General features: G+C 42.9%; 1 protein-coding gene across 1 annotated transcript in view; it reads right to left on the reverse strand.

The window, feature by feature from the left end:
• LOC309349256 (uncharacterized protein) overlaps positions 1–22943 on the reverse strand; it is a 224951-nt gene that overhangs the window by 78750 nt on the left and 123258 nt on the right. The window lies entirely within an intron of this gene.

Genomic DNA, 22943 nt, shown 5'->3' on the forward strand with positions numbered 1-22943 from the left:
AGAATTTTGAAGGGTAAATCATTGTTTAAGTAGCAAGTAACCTTTCCATTATCACCACTATCTCTGTCATTCACATTAATCAGAGCAATAACAGTTCCTGGCAGAGAATCTTCAGGAACAGGACTGAACATGGAGGCTAACGTCACCTCTGGGGCATTATCATTCTCATCAAGCACAGTTATTTCAATATTGCAATGTGTCAACAGTCCGCCACCATCTTTTGCTGTAACCATCATTGTATATTTTTCAGTTTCCTCAAAGTCCAACGGATCTATAAGAGTGATTGTGCCGTTGATTGGATCCAGTCTGAATTTCAATTGGACATTTGCTGGTATGTTGCTGAAATGATACCTGATTTGGGCATTTGTACCTTCATCCTCATCAGAGGCTGAAACCTGAAGCACAGGAGATCCAAGGGGAGTATTCTCCCTCAAACTGACCTTGTACACCTCTTGAGTGAAAACAGGTGGGTTGTCATTCACATCAGTGACATTAATCCGTATCTGGGCTGTTCCAGTTTTCCTAGGCTGACCGCCATCCAAGGCTGTAAGGATTAAGTGGAGCGTCTGTTCATTTTCCCGATCCAGTGGTTTATTTAGCACTAATTCTGCATAACTATTTCCATCTTTTCTCTCTCTAACTTCCAAAGTGAAGTACTGATTGGAGCTCAGCTGGTAATCCTGGAGAGAGTTCATCCCAATGTCAGGATCTTCCGCCTTCCCAAGGAGAAACTGTGTACCTAGCAGAGTGGATTCAAGGATCTCTAAATTGATATTGCTATTCAGGAATTGGGGTGCATTATCATTAACATCCTGGATTTCTACTGTGACATGGAAAACATTCAGCGGGTTTTCCACCACAACTTCAAACTGAACAAAGCAAAGTGGATTTTTGCCACATATCCCCTCCCTATCAATTCTATCATTTACATAGAGGTTTCCATTCTCTGCATTGATAGTGAAATGCTGCATTTTAGCCACAGACACAGTGTGCAGATTGCGATGTTTTAGCTCTTTGGTGCTCAGTCCCAGGTCCTTGGCGAGGTTCCCCACAATGGAACCCTTTGCCATCTCCTCAGGGGTTGAATAATGAATCTGCTCTGATGCAGCCCAACAGGTAAAAGACAATAGAGAGAGAAGCAGTACTTGCCTTGTGAGTGCCCTGTCATTCCCTGGGTGCCTTCTCTCCATCTGGCTGGTTCTCTCAAAAACAGGCTGCTTCCTTTTCTCAGTTTCCTATGCTCAAGCTCTCACAGTGATGCAGGAAACAACATGAGGTATCATTGAGGAAGAATAAACTGCCCTTGTTTTGTGCAAAGCAAAAGAGATTTTCCCTTCTCTGCAAGAGTTCCCTGTCTCTTGCTCTTCAGTTGGCCTGCTCTGAATAGCAGTGATGGGAGTTACTGCAGTCTAGGAAGCATCAATGGATCTCTATCCTCTCTCTGGCTCTCATACTGGCCAACACTGACACTTGGAGGACCACTGAAGGAACTGCAAGGAAAACCATGTTCACCATAACATAGAAAGATGGAACTGAAAGAATGTACATGTTTCTACAATGTGAACTTTCTCTTTAGCCAACTGCAAGTGGGGCATTTGAAAAAGCTTTTCCTTGTTTCACCTTTGTTTAGCATATTTATTACTTATTACTTTTATTGTCCACACCTTCAGCAACAAAGGCTTCCAGGGTGGGGTACAGGTCCAAAACAGCAACATAAATAAAACAAAAATAAAATAAACTACACTCATAATAGAGACCAACTAAGTTTGTTATTGATATTAGCTTTCATGTGCATGCACACTTCTTTGTGCATGCCCATGAAAGCTCATACCAATAACAAACTTAGTTGGTCTCTAAGGTGCTACTGGAAGGAAATTTTTTATTTTGTTTCAACTACGGCAGACCAATACACCTACCTACCTGTAGCTACACTCATAATGTTTGGTTATGAATAGATTTCATTTATTTTCTAACTGGCCTCAATCCAGCTCCCTTTCAAAATGGGATTGGTGGCTCTGGCAGATTTTTATTATTCCCCTTACGCATACATGCAAAAGAAGCACAAACTATCCCTTTTTAAATGCAGTGGAAGGCCCTTTGAGATACTAGGTGTGGATAAACCTCTGGATAATCCCCCCCCCCCCGCTTCACTCAGTTCCCTTCAGCAACAAAGTGAAGTATGGGCGCTCTTTTCCCTGCTACTCTTCTCAGTAACCTCAGTTCTTGGTAGATGTGGGCAGAGATGGCAGTTAGGAGTTTTGCAGACATATTCAAAGGAAGAGTCCTCTTTTGCCCTCCTTGTCAATAATGGGTGTAGCTTCTTCATGCACTAGGACTTTGACTGAGGAGGCTGCAGCTCCCAGAGGAGGCCAGTGGCTCTCTCCAAGGTCTTCAGCAAAGGGGTCAGAAGACAGCAGTGGAACACAGAGGCTAGAGCTACTTTCAGTGGCTTTTTAGATAGTACTGTGAAAATTGAGATTGCATCTGGGACTGTAGTTTCGCTTACATGAAGATGAAACGGCCTCGGTCCAGTATACCTGAAGGAGCATCTCCACCCCCATCATACTGCGCGGACGCTGAGGTCCAGCGCCGAGGGCCGTCTGGCGGTTCCCTCATTGCGAGAAGCAAAGCTACAGGGAACCAGGCAGTGGGCCTTCTCGGTAGTGGCGCCCACCCTGTGGAACGCCCTCCCACCAGATGTCAAAGAGAACAACAACTACCTGACATTCAGAAGACATCTTAAGGCAGCCCTGTTCAGGGAAGTTTTTAACGTGTGATATTTTACTGTATTTTTGGTTTCTATGGAAGCCGCCCAGAGTGGCTGGGGAGGCCCAGCCAGATGGGCGGGGTATAAATAATAAATTATTATTATTATTATTATTATTATTATTATTATTATTATTATACTCATGTCCACTTTTTATTGGTAATATGGTGACATTGTTAATATATATACTTGTGTACAGTTATAACCAGTATATTTAACATTTCCCCACCATATTACATATCTGTGTTGCACAAATAAACTGTGCCATTAATTTGAAGCAGAGAATTGAATCCTGTCATGGTAAACAGTGTGGGGTGGTTCATGGTTTGAGAGTTTCTTTATCACCAGTAGTTGCTGATCCTTGGTGATACTTCCAAGTGAAGAGCCTTCCTCCATGTCCTCAGGGAAAAAGTGGCGAATCTTCAAGGAGTGGTAATGACTTGCCAATGTTAACAGATAAAAGAGACAGAGTGATAAAAGATTTGTCAGTCTAAGGTGTTAGAAGGGGGATCTTCTGATTCTGAGGTATAAATAGGACCAATGTGAGCAATTTTGTTAGCAGGTTTTATTGAAAATATGCCACCGTGGTCTTTAGGAGGTAGCTTGCTTTGGGTGGTGGGGATAGATTTGAGTTGTAACTTCCTGTCAACAGCTAAAACAATCCTGCGTGGCACCCCCATGCAATTTCAGCGAACAAGGAAACTCTCTTTGCTGCTCCTAAGACAAATCATAGAAATGCAAACGGGCCTTGTGCCATGTTCAGACATATTTAACAAAAGCCTGGCATTCTTTATAAAGTTATCTAACTCCATCCAGAACTGAAAGATTTTCATTGCTCTCATAGCTTCTCTTATTCATATTGCAGAAAGTTTTTTTAAAAATCATACAAAATATAAGGATGATAAATATACAATTACATATGGCTTGAGCTAACCGGAGGCAACTATAGCAGGACACACATCAAAACTACCCCCCTCCCACCATTGGGACTTTGCAGAGTTATGTGGCCACTGCCAGATCCACAGCCCTGCTGTTCACATTAGCCATGGCAGAATATGGGGATCCAGAATGACCTGGTCCAAGTCTGTTGCATGACTGCAGCAAGACTGGCTCAGGATACAGCAGTTACTGGGCCAGCTCAGCCATGTCGCTGCCCTCAGAATGCCCCATTTGGGGCTCTCCATTGGCTCCTGTACATCCAGCAGGTAGAAGGTGATGTCAGCTGAGCTGAGAGAGCCAGGCAGGGGGACCTCTCTGCCTAATCCAACTCCATTCCCTGGCTCAGTGGAAATGGGGATTGGATTGCTTTGTGTATCATCACTGGCTTATTAAAATACCTGTCTGACCTCTTTAGACTCTCAGATGATGCCAAATATTATTGCTCAAAATGTGAAATAAATTTGCCTTGTTATAATATCCTACTTGAGAGTCCCATGGACTGCAAGAAGATCAAACCTCTCCATTCTGAAGGAAATCAGCCGTGAGTGATCACCGGAAGGACAGATTATGAAGCTGAGGCTCCAGTACTTTGGCCACCTCATGAGAAGAGAAGACTCCCTGGAAAAGACCCTGATGTTGGGAAAGATGGAGGGCACAAGGAGAAGGGGACGACAGAGGACGAGATGGTTGGACAGTGTTCGCGAAGCTACCAGCATGAGTTTGACCAAACTGCGGGAGGCAGTGGAAGACAGGAGTGCCTGGCGTGCTCTGGTCCAGGGGGTCACGACTAAACGACCAAACAACAACAGCAACAACAATATCCTACTACACTAATATTTAACACACCATTGTTTTCTATATGATGAAATTCTGGGAGACTGAACCCAGGGAAAGGAAAGGGCAGGAAGCCATTCCCCACTGGCAAAGACAATACTTGGCCATTATATGGCACTTCTGAGTGTTAGGCCAGTGTTATTTATTGCACTGGTATTACAGATTTGCAGCTCAGAATGAGAAAAAGTGACATGCCTAATGAGGGCAAAAGTATATGTGGCTTTAAATGTTTTATTACATTGAATGAGAATGCATTCTTAATGGAAATAGATGTCACTGGGGGAGCAGGATCATGACCATGGGTGCAGAGACAGTATCAATGGGACCATTCTTCTTCTCAGTGCAAATAACGAAGTGGGTTAGGATTTTTCTTGCAACCCTGCTCTTGCTGCCCCATCCAAGGGATCTATTTCCATTTTTAAATGCAATAAATCATTTAATGTCACCCAAAAGAGCCAAAATTCAAATTACAAATTTCATGCCTTTCAGCTCATATACTTGGCCAATAAACTAGATTAGTTCTTACTTAGTATACAGGTTTAATTCCTGATATCTCAAGTTTTTTTAAAACATCTAACAAAACTAGGCTGAGAAACACCTGAGCTGTTACCTACTGCTCATAAGGCTGGATAATACTAATTAGATAGATTATTGACCCTGTTTAGTAAACACACAACTGATTTATGCAATGAGTAAAGACATATACTATTTCAGACACAGAATTAGAGGGCAGTAAATCAAAGTTCAAATATTTTGGGAAGGCTGGATTTCCCACAGATACTATTCTTTGAGAACTAAATAACCTTTCTAAGAGGCAAGAAGGTCAAGAAAGAAGCTCCGAAAGAAGCATTCAATTAAAACAAGATAACCAGCACAATCATGCAAAAATTGCTGAACAAGAAAATATATGAATATCTCAAATATTTGTCTCATGGTTGCTCTTTAAGCGCTTAAGCTCTTGTGGGACAAGCTGTTTACAATTCTCCTATTTCTACATGCATTTGCTTGTGACAGAAACAACCACATATACAAAAAGTGAAGTATGTGAACTCCCAAACCTCATTTTATCTGAAGAGAACAAGTATAAATGAGAGAATATGTCTCCAGTTCCATTTCTTCAGAACAAGTGCAAAACAAATAATATCAATGGCATTAACGTCTAACTGAAAATATAAAGCGAAAAACCTTTGATTTGATAGCAAGACTTCACCTGTATATTGGCTGAATCCCCATTACTGTTTGCAATCTCTTCAGCAATGAGAAAGGGATCCCTTATCTCACAGGGCTGGTGACTGGTCATAGTATTGGAAATATTTCCCTTTGGAAATCCAAAATTGCTCTTCCTGGAGTCTGTAGTGAGAGAAACCTCCTGGCAGTAGGAGTGCAGAAATGCTCGGACTCCGTCAATCCCCACAAACTGGGAAACTGGAACTCCACTAAACTTCTCAGTTCCAGACTGTGAATATCTCCACCTATAAAGTTTAACTGCCAGTAACACAAGGAGGAAGATGAAGAACAAGCAGGAGACAAAAGCCACTGCAAGGACCAGGTAGAAGGTGAGGTCAGACGGAGGCTCTACAGGAGCTGAGATGCTGCTCAGGTCTGAGAGGATTGCAGGGATGGTGTCAGCCAGCACCACAGTCAGAGTGGCTGAAGCAGAGAGAGGTGGCTGCCCATTGTCCTTGACTAAAACCACCAGGCTTTGCTTGAGGGCATCTTTCTCCAGGAAGAATCGGGCTGTCCTGATCTCTCCCGTGTGGAGCCCCAGAGTGAAGAGCCCTGGCTCGGTGGCCTTGATCAGCTGGTAGGAGAGCCAGGCATTCTGGCCAGAGTCCGCATCCACGGCCACCACCTTAGTGACCAGGTAGCCTGGCTCAGAGGAGCGAGGGGCCAGCTCTATCCCTGTGGAACCATCAGTGGGAGGGGAAGGGTAAAGGATTTGGGGAGCATTGTCATTCTGGTCCAGGATGAGGAGAGTCACTGAGACGCTGGAGCTAAGTGGTGGAGAGCCCTCGTCCTGGGCCTTGACCAGGAACTTAATCTCCCTCATCTCCTCATAATCAAAAGAGATCAGGCCATAGACAACCCCAGTCTCAGAGTTAATGGAGAGGAAGGAAGATACTGGGGAGACACTGATGTTGTGCTCAATGATGGAATAAGTGACTCTGGAGTTCTCTCCACAGTCTGGATCATCGGCATTCAGGGAAAATATGGAGGCCCCTCTTGGGTTGTTCTCCATTAAATAAGAAGTATAAATGGATTGCAGGAAGTGTGGAGGGTTGTCGTTTGTGTCTAAAATCTCAAGTGGAATAACAATTGATGTGGAAAGTGGAGGGGCTCCATGATCCGTGACTGTGACAGTGATGTTGTAGGCTGCCACCTGCTCTCTGTCCAGGGCTCTTGCTGTCACCAAACTGTAGTAGTTGCCATAGGCTTTTGTCAGTAGAAAGGGGAGGTTGCTGGGGATAGAACATGTGACTTCTGCATTTTCTGCCGAATCCTCATCTTGCACATTCAAAAGGGCTATTGCAGTCGCTGGTGGAGAGTTCTCAGGGATGGAGCTGATAAGTGAAGCTATTTCCAGTTTGGGTGCATTGTCATTTACATCAGTAACAAATACTATGACAGTTGAAGTGTCAAATAGACCTCCACTATCATGGACTTGGACCTCCATTTCATAAAGAGCAGAGTCTTCGTAGTCTAAGCTTCCTATGAGAGTTATCTCACCTGTGTGTGTATCTAAGTGAAATATCTGGGAAATCTTTTCCGTCATTTTTGCAAATGAAAATGTCATTTCTTTGTTGGTCCCTTCATCCAAATCAGTAGCTTTTAATGTAACCACAATGGTTCCTATAGGCAAATCCTCCCTTCCGCTCACTTCATAAATGCGTTGGCTAAAAATTGGTGCATTGTCATTCACATCCAGGACTGTAATGTGCAGCTGTGCAGTGCCACTCCTGACTGGATCACCACCATCATATGCGGTGATGATAAGATTATGAACTGCTTCTTTTTCATGGTCCAGAGGTCTTTCCAACACAATTTTTCCATATTGTTTGCCCTTAACTGATGTTTGGAGAATCAAAGAAAAATGGCTATTGTTGCTGAGTTTGTACCCCTGTAGAGAATTGTTTCCTAAGTCAGGATCTTGAGCTTCCAAGAGGGGAAACTGGGACCCCAAAGCTGCATTCTCGCTGATATTTATCACTAGTTTCTCTGACGGGAAGGTGGGCGCATGGTCATTGATATCTGTGACTTCCACTTCAACTCCATAAATTTTCATTGAATCTTCAACTATAATCTCAAAATTCAAAATACATTTCTCTTCCTGACCACAGATCTCCTCTCTGTCTATTCTCTTTGTGGTGTGCAAATGGCCACTCTTATAATTCAAAGCAAAATACTGAGTCCTACCTGGGGAAACAATGCGAATTCCACGATCTGAGAGCTCCTTTGCATCCAGTCCAAGATCCCTCGCAATATCCCCCACCAAAAAGCCTCTCTCAGTTTCTTCAGGAATGGAGTACTGGATCTGTCTGGTGATGGCTTGGCAGATGTTAGCAAACAGAAATAAAAAGAAAACTCTCCTTTTGCAAGCTTGAGGATACTTTGCTGTTGCCATTCCTGGTCTGATATGAAGCTGTTGAGGAGATCTGTGTTTCAGGATGACTGAGTGTTGCCAGAAAGGGACTTGCAGCTGAGATTCCCAACGCAAAAATGTTCACTCTGATCTCTCAGCATTTTCTGAGCTGAGCTGCTCATCTGGGAAGGCTGAATTTCTCAGTGTATTTCTTAGCCTTGGTTGGTCAACAGCGACACTCAGAGTCACAGCCAGGAACTGCACACACTACATTTTTTTGTTTCGATTCTCATTGTATATCCAACTCCATGTGTATATATATATATATATATATATATATATATATATATATATATACACACACACACACACACACACACACATATATATAATGAGAAATATTTAAATACAATGCACAAATTAATTACTAACCCGTTTTATCACTAAATGTCATGCTTGTGTTTCCTTGCTCTATCAATTTAATGCATTTATTTGAGTCAATACACAAGACATATAATAGGATCACAGATTTTGAAGGTGATCTAGTCCAATCCCCTGCAATTCAGGAATCTTTCTGTCCCACATGGGGCTCAAACCCACATTAAGAGTCTCATACTCTACTGACTGAGGTATCCCACATAAGCGGGAATGCTGCTGATGTGCACACTGTTTCACAGATAAACAGAACCAAGTGAGTATTTATTTTAATTTATCATGAAACACCAAGTTATCCTTTGTAAGCGTAGAAGTGGATTCTTATTTGCTAGAAAAGGAGAGAACCCCAAAAACCAACAAGTCAGTTAAACCTCCCTTGGTAAGATTAAGTTTTCTACATAGGTATGTAATGGGCAACTCCACAGTTATCGCATAAACAAGTAAGGAAATTTGTACATAGGAATCCTAATGTTAGATGAAAGTCATGAAAATCTTATGTTTCCATGCATTTTCCCTAGCTCTTGGAACATTGACTCCTAAATATATATAGTATTTTAAAAACATTTTTACTGGAAATATGTGTGTCTTTTCAAGGCTCAATACATCACAGCATCTACTAGGAATTCCTCACAAAACATTATGAGGGGAGGGAACTTGTAAAATAATTTCAAAGTAAAACATTCTAAAACTTTTTTATATGAAAAAGGCAAACTAAGGGATGCTTAATTAAACATTTTCTGAAAATTTATTTATTATAATTATTTTCTGCAGCAGAAGGGCTGGAATAATTCTTTTTTGAATCTTTCCTAAGTTGTTAGATGTCTGTCAATCAGCATTTACGGAATGCATGTATCCAGAACAGTTCTTCTCGGTCCCTAGTAGGAATCTGGCTACTCCAAGAGTTCTCCTGTAAATGCAAACTACACATGGTCCAGCTCTTTTGCGCCACAGCATCACAATGCTGACTCATATAACAGTATTCATCTAGGGTCTGCTCCCTCTGTCTTTCAGAAGTGCTATTTTCTGTGCTTTTGATTATAGTTTCCTTACAAGTCCTTACAGTTGAATCTTTACAATCTGCCAAATTCTGGAGGTAAGGAACATTTTCAGAGAATCCCATGCACCTTCCTTCCTTCCTTCCTTCCTTCCTTCCTTCCTTCCTTCCTTCCTTCCTTCCTTCCTTTTTTTCTTTCTTTCTGTTTACTGAGAGTACAATAAGCAGCAATGTTAAGATCTCTCCCGCTTCTACTTAGGCAGTGGTGGGTCATAAAAATCTGTTCACTGGTATTAGTTCCATAGCAGACCCTGCCTCCTGCCTTCTACTTGCTGGTGCCATGCAGAGCTCCTTCTGCAGCATTTGCTCCCCTGTGGCCAGAGCAGGATCTAACCACCAATGCAGGAACAATTACAGTAATTGCTCTACCAGCGCTTGGCATGGTATTGGATCCAACAGCGTGAAAGAGGTTTGTTGGACACCATAGGCTGTGTACACACGTAGCCTCTAAAATGCACAGGGGAAATCCCCCCCTTCACTTTGTACGTGGTTGTTTGCAGTTCTTCTTCTTCTTCTTCTTCTTCTTCTTCTTCTTCTTCTTCTTTACAAAGAGAGGTGAAGGAACTCCCAAAGTTGTTGAGCTTCTTTTTGGGAGCCGTCAAAAACACACACCACACCAACTACCTTAAAAAGAGCCCCAAACACACACCACGCCAAGTCCCAATCCATCCCAGGTCTGCCGGAATGCTCAGGAGAGGTGCTACTGAAAACAAGACCTGGTTGTTTGCAATTTCACACACCTTTGTGCAATAACATCATCCAAAGTAGCAGCTACTCTCTGTATTGTCTGTACACAGGTGGGCATGTTTTCAAACTAGTGTGTAATGAAGTTCTGTGCTCCCCTCCCCATCAGTACTTCCTATTTTCACATACCTTTTAAAAAGCACATATTTTTCAGTCTTTTGAGAGGGGGTTGGAAACTGATGTGTTGATATACATATACATATACATATGTTTATGGAGAGAGCTAAGTTGCTGTACTGCTCCGTTTTTGTTTTTGCCTCTTTCATTCACAGACAGGTTAAACAAGGTGAGGAGCAGTGGCACAGCCATGCAACATCAGTAGATCTGCTCCAATAGGAGGTGACCTAAGAAAGCATTCTTGGTCTACACATGCATGCAACAAGTGCTTGAGAAGTACAATCTTGGCACAAAACAGATTATAATCATTCCAGAAGGATACACCTAAAATGACAAATAGTGTGGGACAGGGCTGACATCGGGATGACGTGTGCACAGCACCCCCAAAAGGTGTATCTGAATCCGGCACTGAATGCACATTATCATGCAGTTTGTACACACCATTACTGGTATATTTGAACTCATATGCTCTAGATGAAGGAGGATGTCAAAGGATTGCTAGATTAGAGACTTTGGCAATTAAGTAGTATATGAAAATACATTAAATGAAAAGATTGTGATAATTACATTATGACGGCCAGGAACTGAGAGCAATAGAAAGACAAAGTAAGAGAATGATACAAGAAATCAAGATATCTAATTCAGAAGGATTTTATGATACTGTAGAGGTTTCCTTGGAAAATAACAGAAGTAGTTTGGTTTTGATTTGTCCACATTAATGGTAATAGCCCCTATTATTGTTCTGTATAATAGCCCACAAGATGCAATTTCCCCCCATTAATTAAATTTTCATCTTACGGTCTGTCTCACAACACCACACAGCATACCCATGCACAGAATTCCATTCCATGAAAACATAAGAACAGTCCTACTGAATCAGACCAATGACCTATCCAGTCAAGCATCCTGTCTCCCACAGTGGCTGGCCAGATTCCTCTCAGAAGCTCCATTCTTGGACCACAGCAACTAAAATCAGGGGCACAATGCCTCTGGGACTAGAGGTAATATTGCCACCATGACTACAAACCAGTGATGGCTTTATCCACCATAAATTTCTTTATTAAATTTACATCTTGCCATTTTTCCTGTAGGAGCCCTCATATGATCTAATTCTCCTTAAAGCCACCAAGTAGGGGGTGATCACTGCATCTTGTAGTAGCAAATTCCATAGCTGAACCATAAGGTGAACTATAACTTACATTGTTATAAAGAACAAAGAAACATAACATAAGAAGAAGCCTGCAATATTGGTCCAAAGGTGGAGCTTGTCCAGCACTCATGGAGGCCACCGGAAGCCCATGAGAAGCCCCCAAGCAGAACATGAGCACAACAGCACTGCCACCACCTGTGATTCCATGAACCTCAGACTCACAGGCATATAGCCTCTGGCAGTGGAGGCAGAACCTAGACATCATGGTTAGTAGCCATGGAATTTGTGTAAATCGCTTTTAAAGCCATTCAGGCTGTGGGCTATCACAGCCTCTTGTTAAGTTATGAGAGAGAGAAAACTTTTCTATTTCTGCATTTTCCACACTATGCTGAAATCTATGCCTCTCAATTATGTCCTTCCTTATTTGCCTTTTCTCCCCTAAACTTAAAAATAAAAAATGTCATAACCTTTTTTCATAGGGGAATTACTCCACCCACCTGTCATTGTGCTTGCTCTTTCCTGAACATTCTTCAGTTTTATTTTTAATTCCTTTCTTAACAATTTCTACCATGGTTTTCACCTTTTCCACATCTGTTTTACACTGTGTCAATATCTTCATCAAGCTATCCACTATGACTCCAGGATCTTGTTCCTAGTCAGTCACCGCTGATGACAAAATATGTGAAAAAAAATTTATTTGCACTTTCTTACATGGGGTCTTACATTGAATTGCTGTTACCTTATTATTGATATCTACATTAGTACGGAAAACTCAAATTCACCGCACTCTTCCATTTCATTCATAATTACTAGAAGTTAAACCATAACAACAGGGACGCGGGTGGCACTGTGGGTTAAACCACAGAGCCTAGGACTTGCCGATCAGAAGGTCGGTGGTTTGAATCCCCGTGACGGGGTGAGTTCCTGTTGCTCGGTCTCAGCTCCTGCCAACCTAGCAGTTCGAAAGCACGTCAAAGTGTAAGTAGATAAATAGGTACCGCTCCTGCGGGAAGGTAAACAGTGTTTCCGTGTGCTGCTATGGTTCGCCAGAAGTGGCTTGGTCCTGCTGGCCACATGACCCGGAAGCTTTACGCTAGCTCCCTTGGCCAGTAAAGTGAGATGAGCGCCGCAACCCCAGAGTCGGCCACGACTGGACCTAATGGTCAGGGGTCCCTTTACCTTTACCTTTAAACCATAACAAGATCAAGACTCACCTGAACATAATTTTCAGCTACATTGAAAATGCCCCTGCCATTGCAACTTGAAGGCTTGTAAAAAAAATTCTCTACATTCTGAACAGCAGGTTCTAGTAATATAATTTCATGTTTTTCTCGTTCTCTCATGTACTAAATCAGGTAGGTAAGAGGAAGACAAGCTAAAAATATTAGTTTTACTCAGTGCAATTTGTTTAGGCAAAGAGGTGCCTACTTTGTTCTCTTATAATGGCAAAAGAGCCTACCTGAGAGGCGCCAGAACTGAGTGCTGGTGCATTCTGACAGAAAGAAAGGATTGATTTTATTCCTACAAGGATCAAGCCTGTGCTGCCAACATCACAGTTCCGAAAGCAAAGCTTACCTGCTCACCAACCTCCTCTTTGGCATTGGTATCCCCACAGTTGCCATCCACAAGAACCACCTGAGAGCTATCATTGCATAGCAAGTTTTCTGCCACCTGGATATGGGGTTTCGGGAAAGAGATCTGCTCTTTCCTCATCTCTGACGATAGGCAGAGTTGGTAGGGATAAGGTAACGTTCCTTCTTCATAGTTTGGTGGAAATATGACCTGCGCCTTAGAAAAAGCATTAGGTTCAAAGCATTGGAATAATTTGGGATTTCCTGATTGTCGAAGTTTCATGACAATGACCAGTATCACCGTCAGGAGGAATAAAAATGAGATCAATGCCAAAGCCAGCACCAAGTAAAACTGGAGGTCAGAATGATGCTCTGTGTCACTGGATTGCCTAGTCATTTCTGGAAGTGCCTCTTGGAAGTTCTCGGCAATCACAAGGTTGAGGACCACAGTAGCTGAGAGAGGAGGCTTCCCATTGTCCTTCACCAAGATGACCAGCTTCTGTTTCACAGCATCTTTCTCCAGAAGGGCTCGTGACGTCCTGATCTCTCCCGTGTGGGTCCCAATGGTGAAGAGGGCTGGCTCTGTGGCCTGCAGCACTTGGTAGGAGAGCCAGGCATTGTGCCCAGAGTCCGCGTCCACAGCCACCACTTTGGTCACTAAGTAGCCTGGCTCTGCCGAGTGAGGAACCATCTCAAACAAGGCAGAGCCCTCAACACCCGGGACAGGATACAGAACGCGAGGGCTGTTATCGTTCTGATCCAAAATGTACACCCACATGGTGGCATTGTTGCTGAGAGAGGGAGAACCGCCATCTTGGGCCTTCACTTGGATCTGAAACTCCCTGAATTGCTCATAGTCAAAGGAGCGCTGTGCATAGATAGTTCCCGTCTCAGAGTTGATGGAGACGTAAGAGGAGAGAGGCAGCTCCTCCATGTTGCTGTTGAGGATGGAGTAAGTGATACGTGAGTTGCGGTCCAGATCTGGGTCCGAGGCTTTGATGGAGAAAATGGAGGCACCTGAGGGATTGTTTTCTGGCACAAAGACACTGTAGGTTGATTTTTCAAAGGCAGGGGGGTTGTCATTGATATCTGAAATCTGCATGGAGATGGTTTTGTTGGAGGAGAGAGGGGGGCTACCTTTGTCGGTGGCTGTGATTGTGATGTTGTATCCTGAGGCTTTTTCTCTGTCCAAAGGACTGTCTGTAAGGATTTTGTAGTAGTTCTTAGATACAGACTCTATTTTAAATGGTACGTTACCTTGTAGATGGCATGTAATTTTTCCATTTTCACCAGAATCTTTATCCTTTACGTTGATGAGAGCTATTACTGTTCCAGAAACAGAGTCTTCAGGAATTGGACTAGATAAGGAGGCCAGAATGATCTCTGGGGCATTGTCATTCTCATCTATAATCTTTATATCAACATTACAGTGAGCCACTAATCCGCCTCCATCTCTTGCTTCAACTGCCATAGTGTACTTCTCTGTTTCCTCAAAGTCTAGAGCTTCCTTAATTGTAATTGTTCCACTTTGTGGATCTAGTTCAAATATTTGGTGGGCTGTCTCTGGGATGTTATTAAAAATATAACTAATATGTGCATTTAGACCTTCATCCCTATCAGAGGCTTTTACTTGGAGTATTGGGGACCCCACAGGAGAATTTTCCCTCAGGCTAACTGTATAAACTTTTTGAGTGAAGACTGGTGGGTTGTCATTGGCATCTGTGACATTAATCCATATCTGGGCAGTCCCAGTTTTTCTGGGTTCACCCCCATCCAAGGCCGTAAGGATCAACTGAAGCGAGTGCTCACTTTCCCGATCCAAAGATTTTTGCAACACCAATTCTGCATATTTATGGCCATCTTCTCTCTGTAGTATGTCTAGAATGAAATAGTGATTTGGACTTAGCTGGTAATTCTGGAGAGAATTAATACCAATATCAGGATCTTCAGCTTTCCCAAGGAGAAATCTGGCACCTGGTAATGTGGATTCAATTATTTGAAGCCCAATATTGCCATTTATGAATTGTGGGGCATTATCATTAATGTCCTGAATTGCTACACTTACATGGAAAACATTCAATGGCTTTTCCACCACAGCTTCAAAATCAATAATGCAGTGTGTGCTCTCTCTACACATTCCCTCACGATCTATCCTCTCATTCACATACAGGTTTCCATTTTCAGCATTGATAGTGAAATATGGCTTTTTACCTTCAGAAATGATATGCAGCTTTCTGCTCTTCAGTTCTCTGGCATTCAGTCCTAGATCCTTGGCAAGATTTCCCACCAAAGACCCCTTTGCCATCTCCTCAGGGATGGAATAGTGAACCTCTTCCAAAACTGCTCCACAAAACAAAGATGAAAATATCAGAAGTGTTATATACCTCCCTGGTGTTTGAAAGCTCTCTCCATGAAGGATTCCTCTCATCTTCATTTTCCTCTTCTCTTTGATGAGCACAGGATTTCAGATTTCCACCAAGACAGGAGATTTTCCCCAGTAAAAAAAAGAACTGGATCTTTTGGCTTAATTTGTATATGCTGCAGTGTTTTCTTTTTTCTTTCTCAGCTGAAACGTTTTTTCCAGCGTCTGCTGGTATTCCCGATGTGCAGTTTGGGACAAAGAGATCTCTCTGCAGAAAGCATCAGTGGAACTTCAGCTGCTCTTGGATTGCCGCCTTGTCCAACAGTGACACTGTGAGTCTGAAGCAGAGAACTGCAATCTTTTCCCAGTGATTTTTCTTCCCTAATTCATGACATGGCATGGTGGTATTTATATTTAATGACTCAAACTATATTCTGATACAGGATATGTGAACCCTCTTCTGTTATAAAGCAGAAATATTTGTGTTTTGTTTGTGTTATCTTTTCACTAGTATTACAGGTAAAAAAAAATAAACTTCAAAGGAGTATTTGCAGTAAAGAACAAGCAATAAAAACATAGTATAGATTCACTTCCTCCATTTAAAGCACTTACAATTTTTACAAAGAATATCAATCTGTAAACCTCTCTAAGAGAAAAATTGAATTTCTCTAGTGGATTTCTCTATGAAGTGTTACGGTGTATAAAGAAAAAGACGATGGGAGAATTGAGGAAATTATTTTATTCAAGGTTTTAAAAACCTCCAAGGAAGGAGAGAGAGAATGATGGAATCTTAGAGTTGGAAGGGACCCCAGGGGTCATCTAGTCCAACCCCCGGCAACGCAGGAATCTCAGTTAAAGCATCCATGGCAGATGGCCATCCAACCTCTGTTTATAAATTGAATTAAGTGCAATTCAAGTGTTCAATGTGCTTTAAGTGTCTTCAGCTGGTGTAGTGTAAGAAACAGAATAGTAATGCAGTTTATGTCCTGCATTTGGCATGAACTCAGCAGGTTCCTTTAAGTAAGCCACACTTCCCTCAAGGCTCTTCCTGCAGTATGGGAATAATTGCACTAATACTATATAATATTATACATTATAAGTATAACCCGGGAGGTCATGTAGCTGTTCTGACAAATCCTGGATATTTGAGGAACTTTACTCAGCTTTAGCTCCAGACCTTGCCTGCAATCTTTTGCACTGCGCTGGTGGTGGTGATAGGGTTTGGATTGGTTGAAGCTGTTCCTCAGCCAAGCCCTACCAGCCTCTACTGGCCTCTACCCACAGGGGGTCACTCTGCTGGGGCAGAATTGCCTGTTCCCTCTGCCAAATGTATGCTTGGTTAGAAGTCATGCCAGTGGGATCTCCACTCATGGCAGCTGATGAAAAATTCTGAAAGGGGCCAAGGACAGGGAGAGACAGGAGCCAGTCCCACTACTGTCCTGGGATGGCAATGGGCCTGATGTGGGTCTAAGTGAGGTGCCCCTGCACCTTCTGCCCAGACCAGCAGCAATGCTGCCGATGTGACAGTGGTCTCTTTGCTCTGTTATGCCTCACGACACCCAAGCCAGGATTTGGATAGAAGCCTTAGTCATGGTTATAGCTGATCCACGAAAATCAATGTGGTTTAACTCAGTAATAGCTAACTTGTCAAGTTGATTTCAATGCTTCGGCTCTATGTATGGCCAAGTCTGGATCCAGCCCACTATATACATAACCCTAAATAATACATATAGCTTCCAAGATAGCCACAATTCACATTTCTTCAGCAAAAGCAGCCTCTAAGCAGTTTACAACTATAAAATAAATATGATCAACTAGTTGTGCATAAAGGGCTTTAATGTATCCCCAGCTAAATAATCAATATCCACGCCCTACTCTAGAAGACCACTGCCAATTAGTTTTGACCTGGTGGTGGATTTTATATCACACATACTGAAACATGATTGATCTACACAATACAGGTAAAAAGAAAAAAAAGTGTGGTCTATGTTTGCCTCCACACTCCAGCATGAAGCCAGACACAGTTAATGGTTTTGTCTATGTGCCACAACTTATTTACTTACAAGTCTGATCTACATATGATTAAATAATACTACTTCTACAACCTCAGTGATGACATACTTAATGCCAAGATGGAGGCTAGGAACTGTCTTTTCTGCCAGACACATTAAACAGTTGTCGCCATTCAATATTGATCCAATACTTGGACATTGTTGGGTCCAAGTATTGGATCAATATTGAAACTGGTCTTTTCTCTTCAGTACCCTCCCCCCCAGCTCCACTGAGTGCAAATGAGGACCTTTAGGTATCATCAGCTCTGAGCCAGTAAGTGCTACAGTCAATGAGATCATCCGTACAGACGAATAATTGCCATCACCAGATTCTCCCAAATTAGTAAGAATACCATGGAGGTTGGTTTGGATAACTCTCCTTTCAGGACTTGGGCTGCTCACTATAGGATCCTTATGTTTTCTAACCTACTTAGCACTTGCCAATTGTGGCACATTTAAAAAGAATGGCTGGGGTCCAAATACAGCCAGTCTTTAATTATTGACTGCCTAGCAGATGAGAAAGCTCCTGTCATTCATCCTCTCATTCAGCCAATTTAGCAACAAGAACAAAATACTACCATTCAGCCCCAATTGGGAACTGATAGATCCTGCCTTGTTTGAAGCTAGAAGGAGAAGGCCAGATACTGCCATGCCAAACAGAGGCATAGAGAATGGTACCATCATGCCCACGCCAACTGTCCACAGAGGCAGCGTTGAGAACATGCTGCACAATTTACACCTCCAAAAGATTAAAATAAAAGCGTCTTCTGTGGAGTTCAAAGATACACATAAAAAGGTTGCATCCACATTACACATGACCTCCTACATTAAAACAATGGGTTAAGCATTGCATCCAGTGCTCAATTAAATAGCAACAATTTGATCAGTGAAATCCAATCTGCACTGTTAAATGAAACAGGGAAACTCTAGATGCGAACCATGATGTCAAAGTACTTTGTACAATGTTCTTCAACATGAACCACAAGTAGCCTATTCAGACTTTTGTAAGGACTCTAGTATATCTGAAATTAACATCATTTTAGACCTAGTGAAGCCATATCATATTATTTTAAATCCAGGTAGCTACAATGCACTACTGGTGAAAAATGATACATTGTACTCCAATAATTCAATGTTGTAGTTGACCATTCTTGATTCAAAAGGAAAGAAAGAAGGGGGCTATGATTATAAAGAGGGACGCGGGTGGCGCTGTGGGTAAAAGCCTCAGCGCCTAGGGTTTGCCGATCGAAAGGTCGGCGGTTCGAATCCCCGCAGCGGGGTGCGCTCCCATTGCTCGGTCCCAGCGCCTGCCAACCTAGCAGTTCGAAAGCACCCTCGGGTGCAAGTAGATAAATAGGGACCGCTTTCTAGCGGGAAGGTAAACGGCGTTTCCGTGTGCAGCTCTGGCTCGCCAGAGCAGCGATGTCACGCTGGCCACGTGACCCGGAAGTGTCTTCGGACAGCGCTGGCCCCTGGCCTCTTGAGTGAGATGGGCGCACAACCCCAGAGTCTGGCAAGACTGGCCCGTATGGGCAGGGGTACCTTTACCTTTACCTTTACCTTTATGATTATAAAGTAGAAGCATCAGCACATTGCTCCCACCCCATGTCATGAAACGATCAGAAAATAATTATCTTCCTCATTTACTATATTATTTAATGTTCAAGCTACTTATGCTGGAAAGCTGGAATACGATCGTACTTTGGATCCCAAACACCCTGGAACTCGGACGTTTTGGCTCCCGAATGCCGCAAACCCGGAAGTGATTGTTCTGGTTTGCAAACATTCTTTTGGAACCCAAATGTCCAATGGGGGTTCCGAGACCTCTGATTGGCTGCAGGAGCTTCCTGCATCCAATCAGAGGCAACAATTTGGTTTTCAAACGTTTTGGAAGTCAAACAAACTTCTGGAACGGATTCTGTTCGACTTCCAAGGTATGACTGTACAACCTGGGAGTAAGCACTATTAAACTCAATAGCACACAACTCTGCCATACAGAAAGAAGTGCACCTCCTCAATGACATAATAAAAACGTCGGCACATTCCACACCCATTCATAAGATTAAATGAGCAATATATATATCCATCTAACTTCATTTAATTTCATGTTCCCACTATTCAAATTCCAAAGCTTAAATCCTAATCACTCTTACTTGAGAGAAAGTCACACTGAATTCAACAGGACTCACATCTGGGTAGATATGGTTAGGACTGAACTGGAAATCTCAAAATGCAATGGAGAAAATAGACTACACCTGCAACAGATAGTTTAGCCTCAGCTGTTTACTATATATAAATAAGATGATGATTCATGAATCTAGATAGAAAATGAACTAAAGACTGAAAAATTAAAAGGCAGGTACACATGCTGTATAAAAAGGTTGTATGGCAATGTCACCTAATGGTAAAGAACTGCAGAGTGTACCACACATGTAAATACAGAGAACAAACCTTACCTCTTCACCATTAGCCATCTCAGAATGAAAATTGTTTCCTTCATTGCCTGTAAAAGGCACAGCAGGTTTCTCACTGCCAAGAATATTGTCTACCATCTGAACACTGGGTGTCAGGAAGGCAAACTCATTCTTCCTGGTCTCAGAAGACAGACACAGCTGGTAGGAATAGGGCAAAGTCCCATCTTCAAAGTTGGGTGGGAAGATGGCACCATTCTTGGAATGGGGAACAGGACCAAAGCACTGTAGGAACCTGGGATGCCCTGATTGACGGAGCTTCATTGTAACGGCCAGAATGACAGTCAAGAGGAACAAGAAGGAGATCACAGCTAAGGCCAGCACCAAGTAGAACTGCAGGTCAGACTGATACTCCGAGCTGCTGGGTTGGCTCTTCATTTCCGGAAGGGCCTCCTGAAAGTTCTCAGCAAACACCAGGTTCAGAGTAATGGTGGCCGAGAGAGATGGCTGCCCGTTATCCTTCACCATAATGACCAGTCTCTGTTTCACAGCGTCTCTCTCCACAAAGGCTCTGGCTGTCCAGATCTCTCCAGTATGAGAACCAACCGTGAAGAGTGCCGGCTCAGTGGCCTGAGTGAGGTGGTAGGAGAGCCAGGCGTTGTGTCCAGAATCTGCATCCACGGCCACCACCTTGGTGACAAGATAATCTGCCTCGGCCGAACGAGGCACCATCTCAAACAAGGCTGAGCCCTTGGCTTCTTGTGAGGGGGACAGGATACGAGGGCTGTTATCATTCCTGTCAAGAACAAACACCCTGACTGTCACATGGCTGCTGAGAGGGGGAGAACCCCCGTCTTGGGCCTTCACTTGCAGCCGGAACTCTCTGAATTGTTCATAGTCAAAGGATCTCTGGGCATAGATGGTGCCGGTCTCTGAATTTATGGAGATATAGGAGGAGATGGGAAGCTCCTCAATGTTGCTGTTGAGGATGGAGTATGTGATCCGTGAGTTCTGGTCCACGTCGGGATCAGAGGCTTTGATGGTGAAAATGGAGGCACCTGAAGGATTGTTTTCTGGCACATAGATAGCATACAAAGATTTCTCAAAGGAAGGGGCATTATCATTGATATCAGATATCTGTAGTAAGATTACTTTATGGGTTTTCAGTGGGGGAGTTCCATTGTCAGTGGCTGTGATTGTAATATTATATGCAGGAGTTTTTTCTCTGTCCAAAGGGCTGACTGCCAGAAGTTTGTAGAAATTGTTAGATGAGGAAATAATCTTGAAGGGCAAATCACTGTTTAAATAGCAGGTAACTTTTCCATTATCACCGGCATCTTTGTCATTTACATTGATCAGAGCAATTAAGGTTTCAGATGGTGAATCTTCAGGAACTGGGCTGAACATGGAGGTTAAGGTCACATCCGGGGCATTATCATTCTCATCAAGAACCCTTATCTCAATATTGGAATGAGTCACCAATCCCCCACCATCTTTTGCAGCAACCGTCATAGTATATTCATCATTGTCCTCAAAATCCAGTTGCTCCAAGAGGGTGATTATGCCACCAATGGGATCTAGACTGAATTTCTCTTGGGAAGTTGCTGGTATGTTGCTGAAATAATACCTGATTTGGGCATATGAACCTTCATCATCATCAGAGGCTATGACCTGGAGCACCGTGGATCCAATAGGAGCATTTTCACTCAAACTGACCTTGTACACCTCTTGAGTGAAAATGGGAGGGTTGTCATTGGCATCAGTGATATTAATCCGTATCTGGGCTGTTCCACTTTTCCTAGGCTCACCCCCATCCATTGCGGTAAGTATTAAGTGAAGGGTTTGTTCTTTTTCCCGATCCAAAGATTTCTGCAACACCAATTCTGCATATTTATTTCCATCTTTTCTCTCTCTAACTTCCAAAATGAAGTACTGATTGGAACTCAGCTGGTAATCCTGGAGAGAGTTCATTCCAGCATCAGGATCTTCCGCTTTCCCAAGGAGAAATCGAGTGCCTAGCAAAGTGGATTCAAGCATCTCTAAATTGATATTGCTATTCAGGAATTGGGGTGCATTATCATTAACATCCTGGATTTCTACTGTGACATGGAAAACATTCAGAGGGTTTTCTACCACAACTTCAAAATTAACAAAGCAATGTGGATTTTTGCCACATATCCCCTCCCTATCAATCCTGTCATTTACATAGAGGTTTCCATTCTCTGCATTGATACTGAAATGCTGCATTTTAGCCACAGACACAGTGTGCAGATTGCGATGTTTTAGTTCTTTGGTGCTCAGTCCCAGGTCCTTGGCGAGGTTCCCCACAACGGAACCCTTTGCCATCTCCTCAGGGGTTGAATAATGAATCTGCTCTGATGCAGCCCAACAGGTAAAAGACAATAGAGAGAGAAGCAGTACTTGCCTTGTGAGTGCCCTGCCATTCCCTGGGTGCCTTCTCTCCATCTGGCTGGTTCTCTCAAAAACAGGCTGCTTCCTTTTCTCAGTTTCCTATGCTCAAGCTCTCACAGTGATGAAGGAAACAACACGAGGTATCACTGAGGAAGAATAAACTGCCCTTGTTCTCATATGTGTGCAAAGCAAAAGAGATTTTTCCTTCTCTGCAAGAGTTCCCTGTCTCTGTGCTCTTCAGTTGGCCTGATCTGAATAGCAGGGATGGGAGTTACTGCAGTCTAGGAAGCATCAATGGATCTCTATCCTCTCTCTGGCTCTCATACTGGCCAACACTGACACTTAGAGGACCACTCAAGGAACTGCAAGGAAAACCATGTTGTTCAATGTACAGTACCTTCCCTTTAGCAAATTTCAAGTTATTTGCTTTCAGTTTGTACACATTAAAGCAACAGCTCCTCTGATTGCTGCGCATAACAGCTCACAAGACTCAAAACCCAGTCTGGAGATATACAG

This window comes from Podarcis erhardii, assembly GCF_964252035.2.
Source record: "Podarcis erhardii genome assembly, chromosome: 8".
Classification (NCBI taxonomy): Eukaryota; Metazoa; Chordata; class Lepidosauria; order Squamata; family Lacertidae; genus Podarcis; species Podarcis erhardii.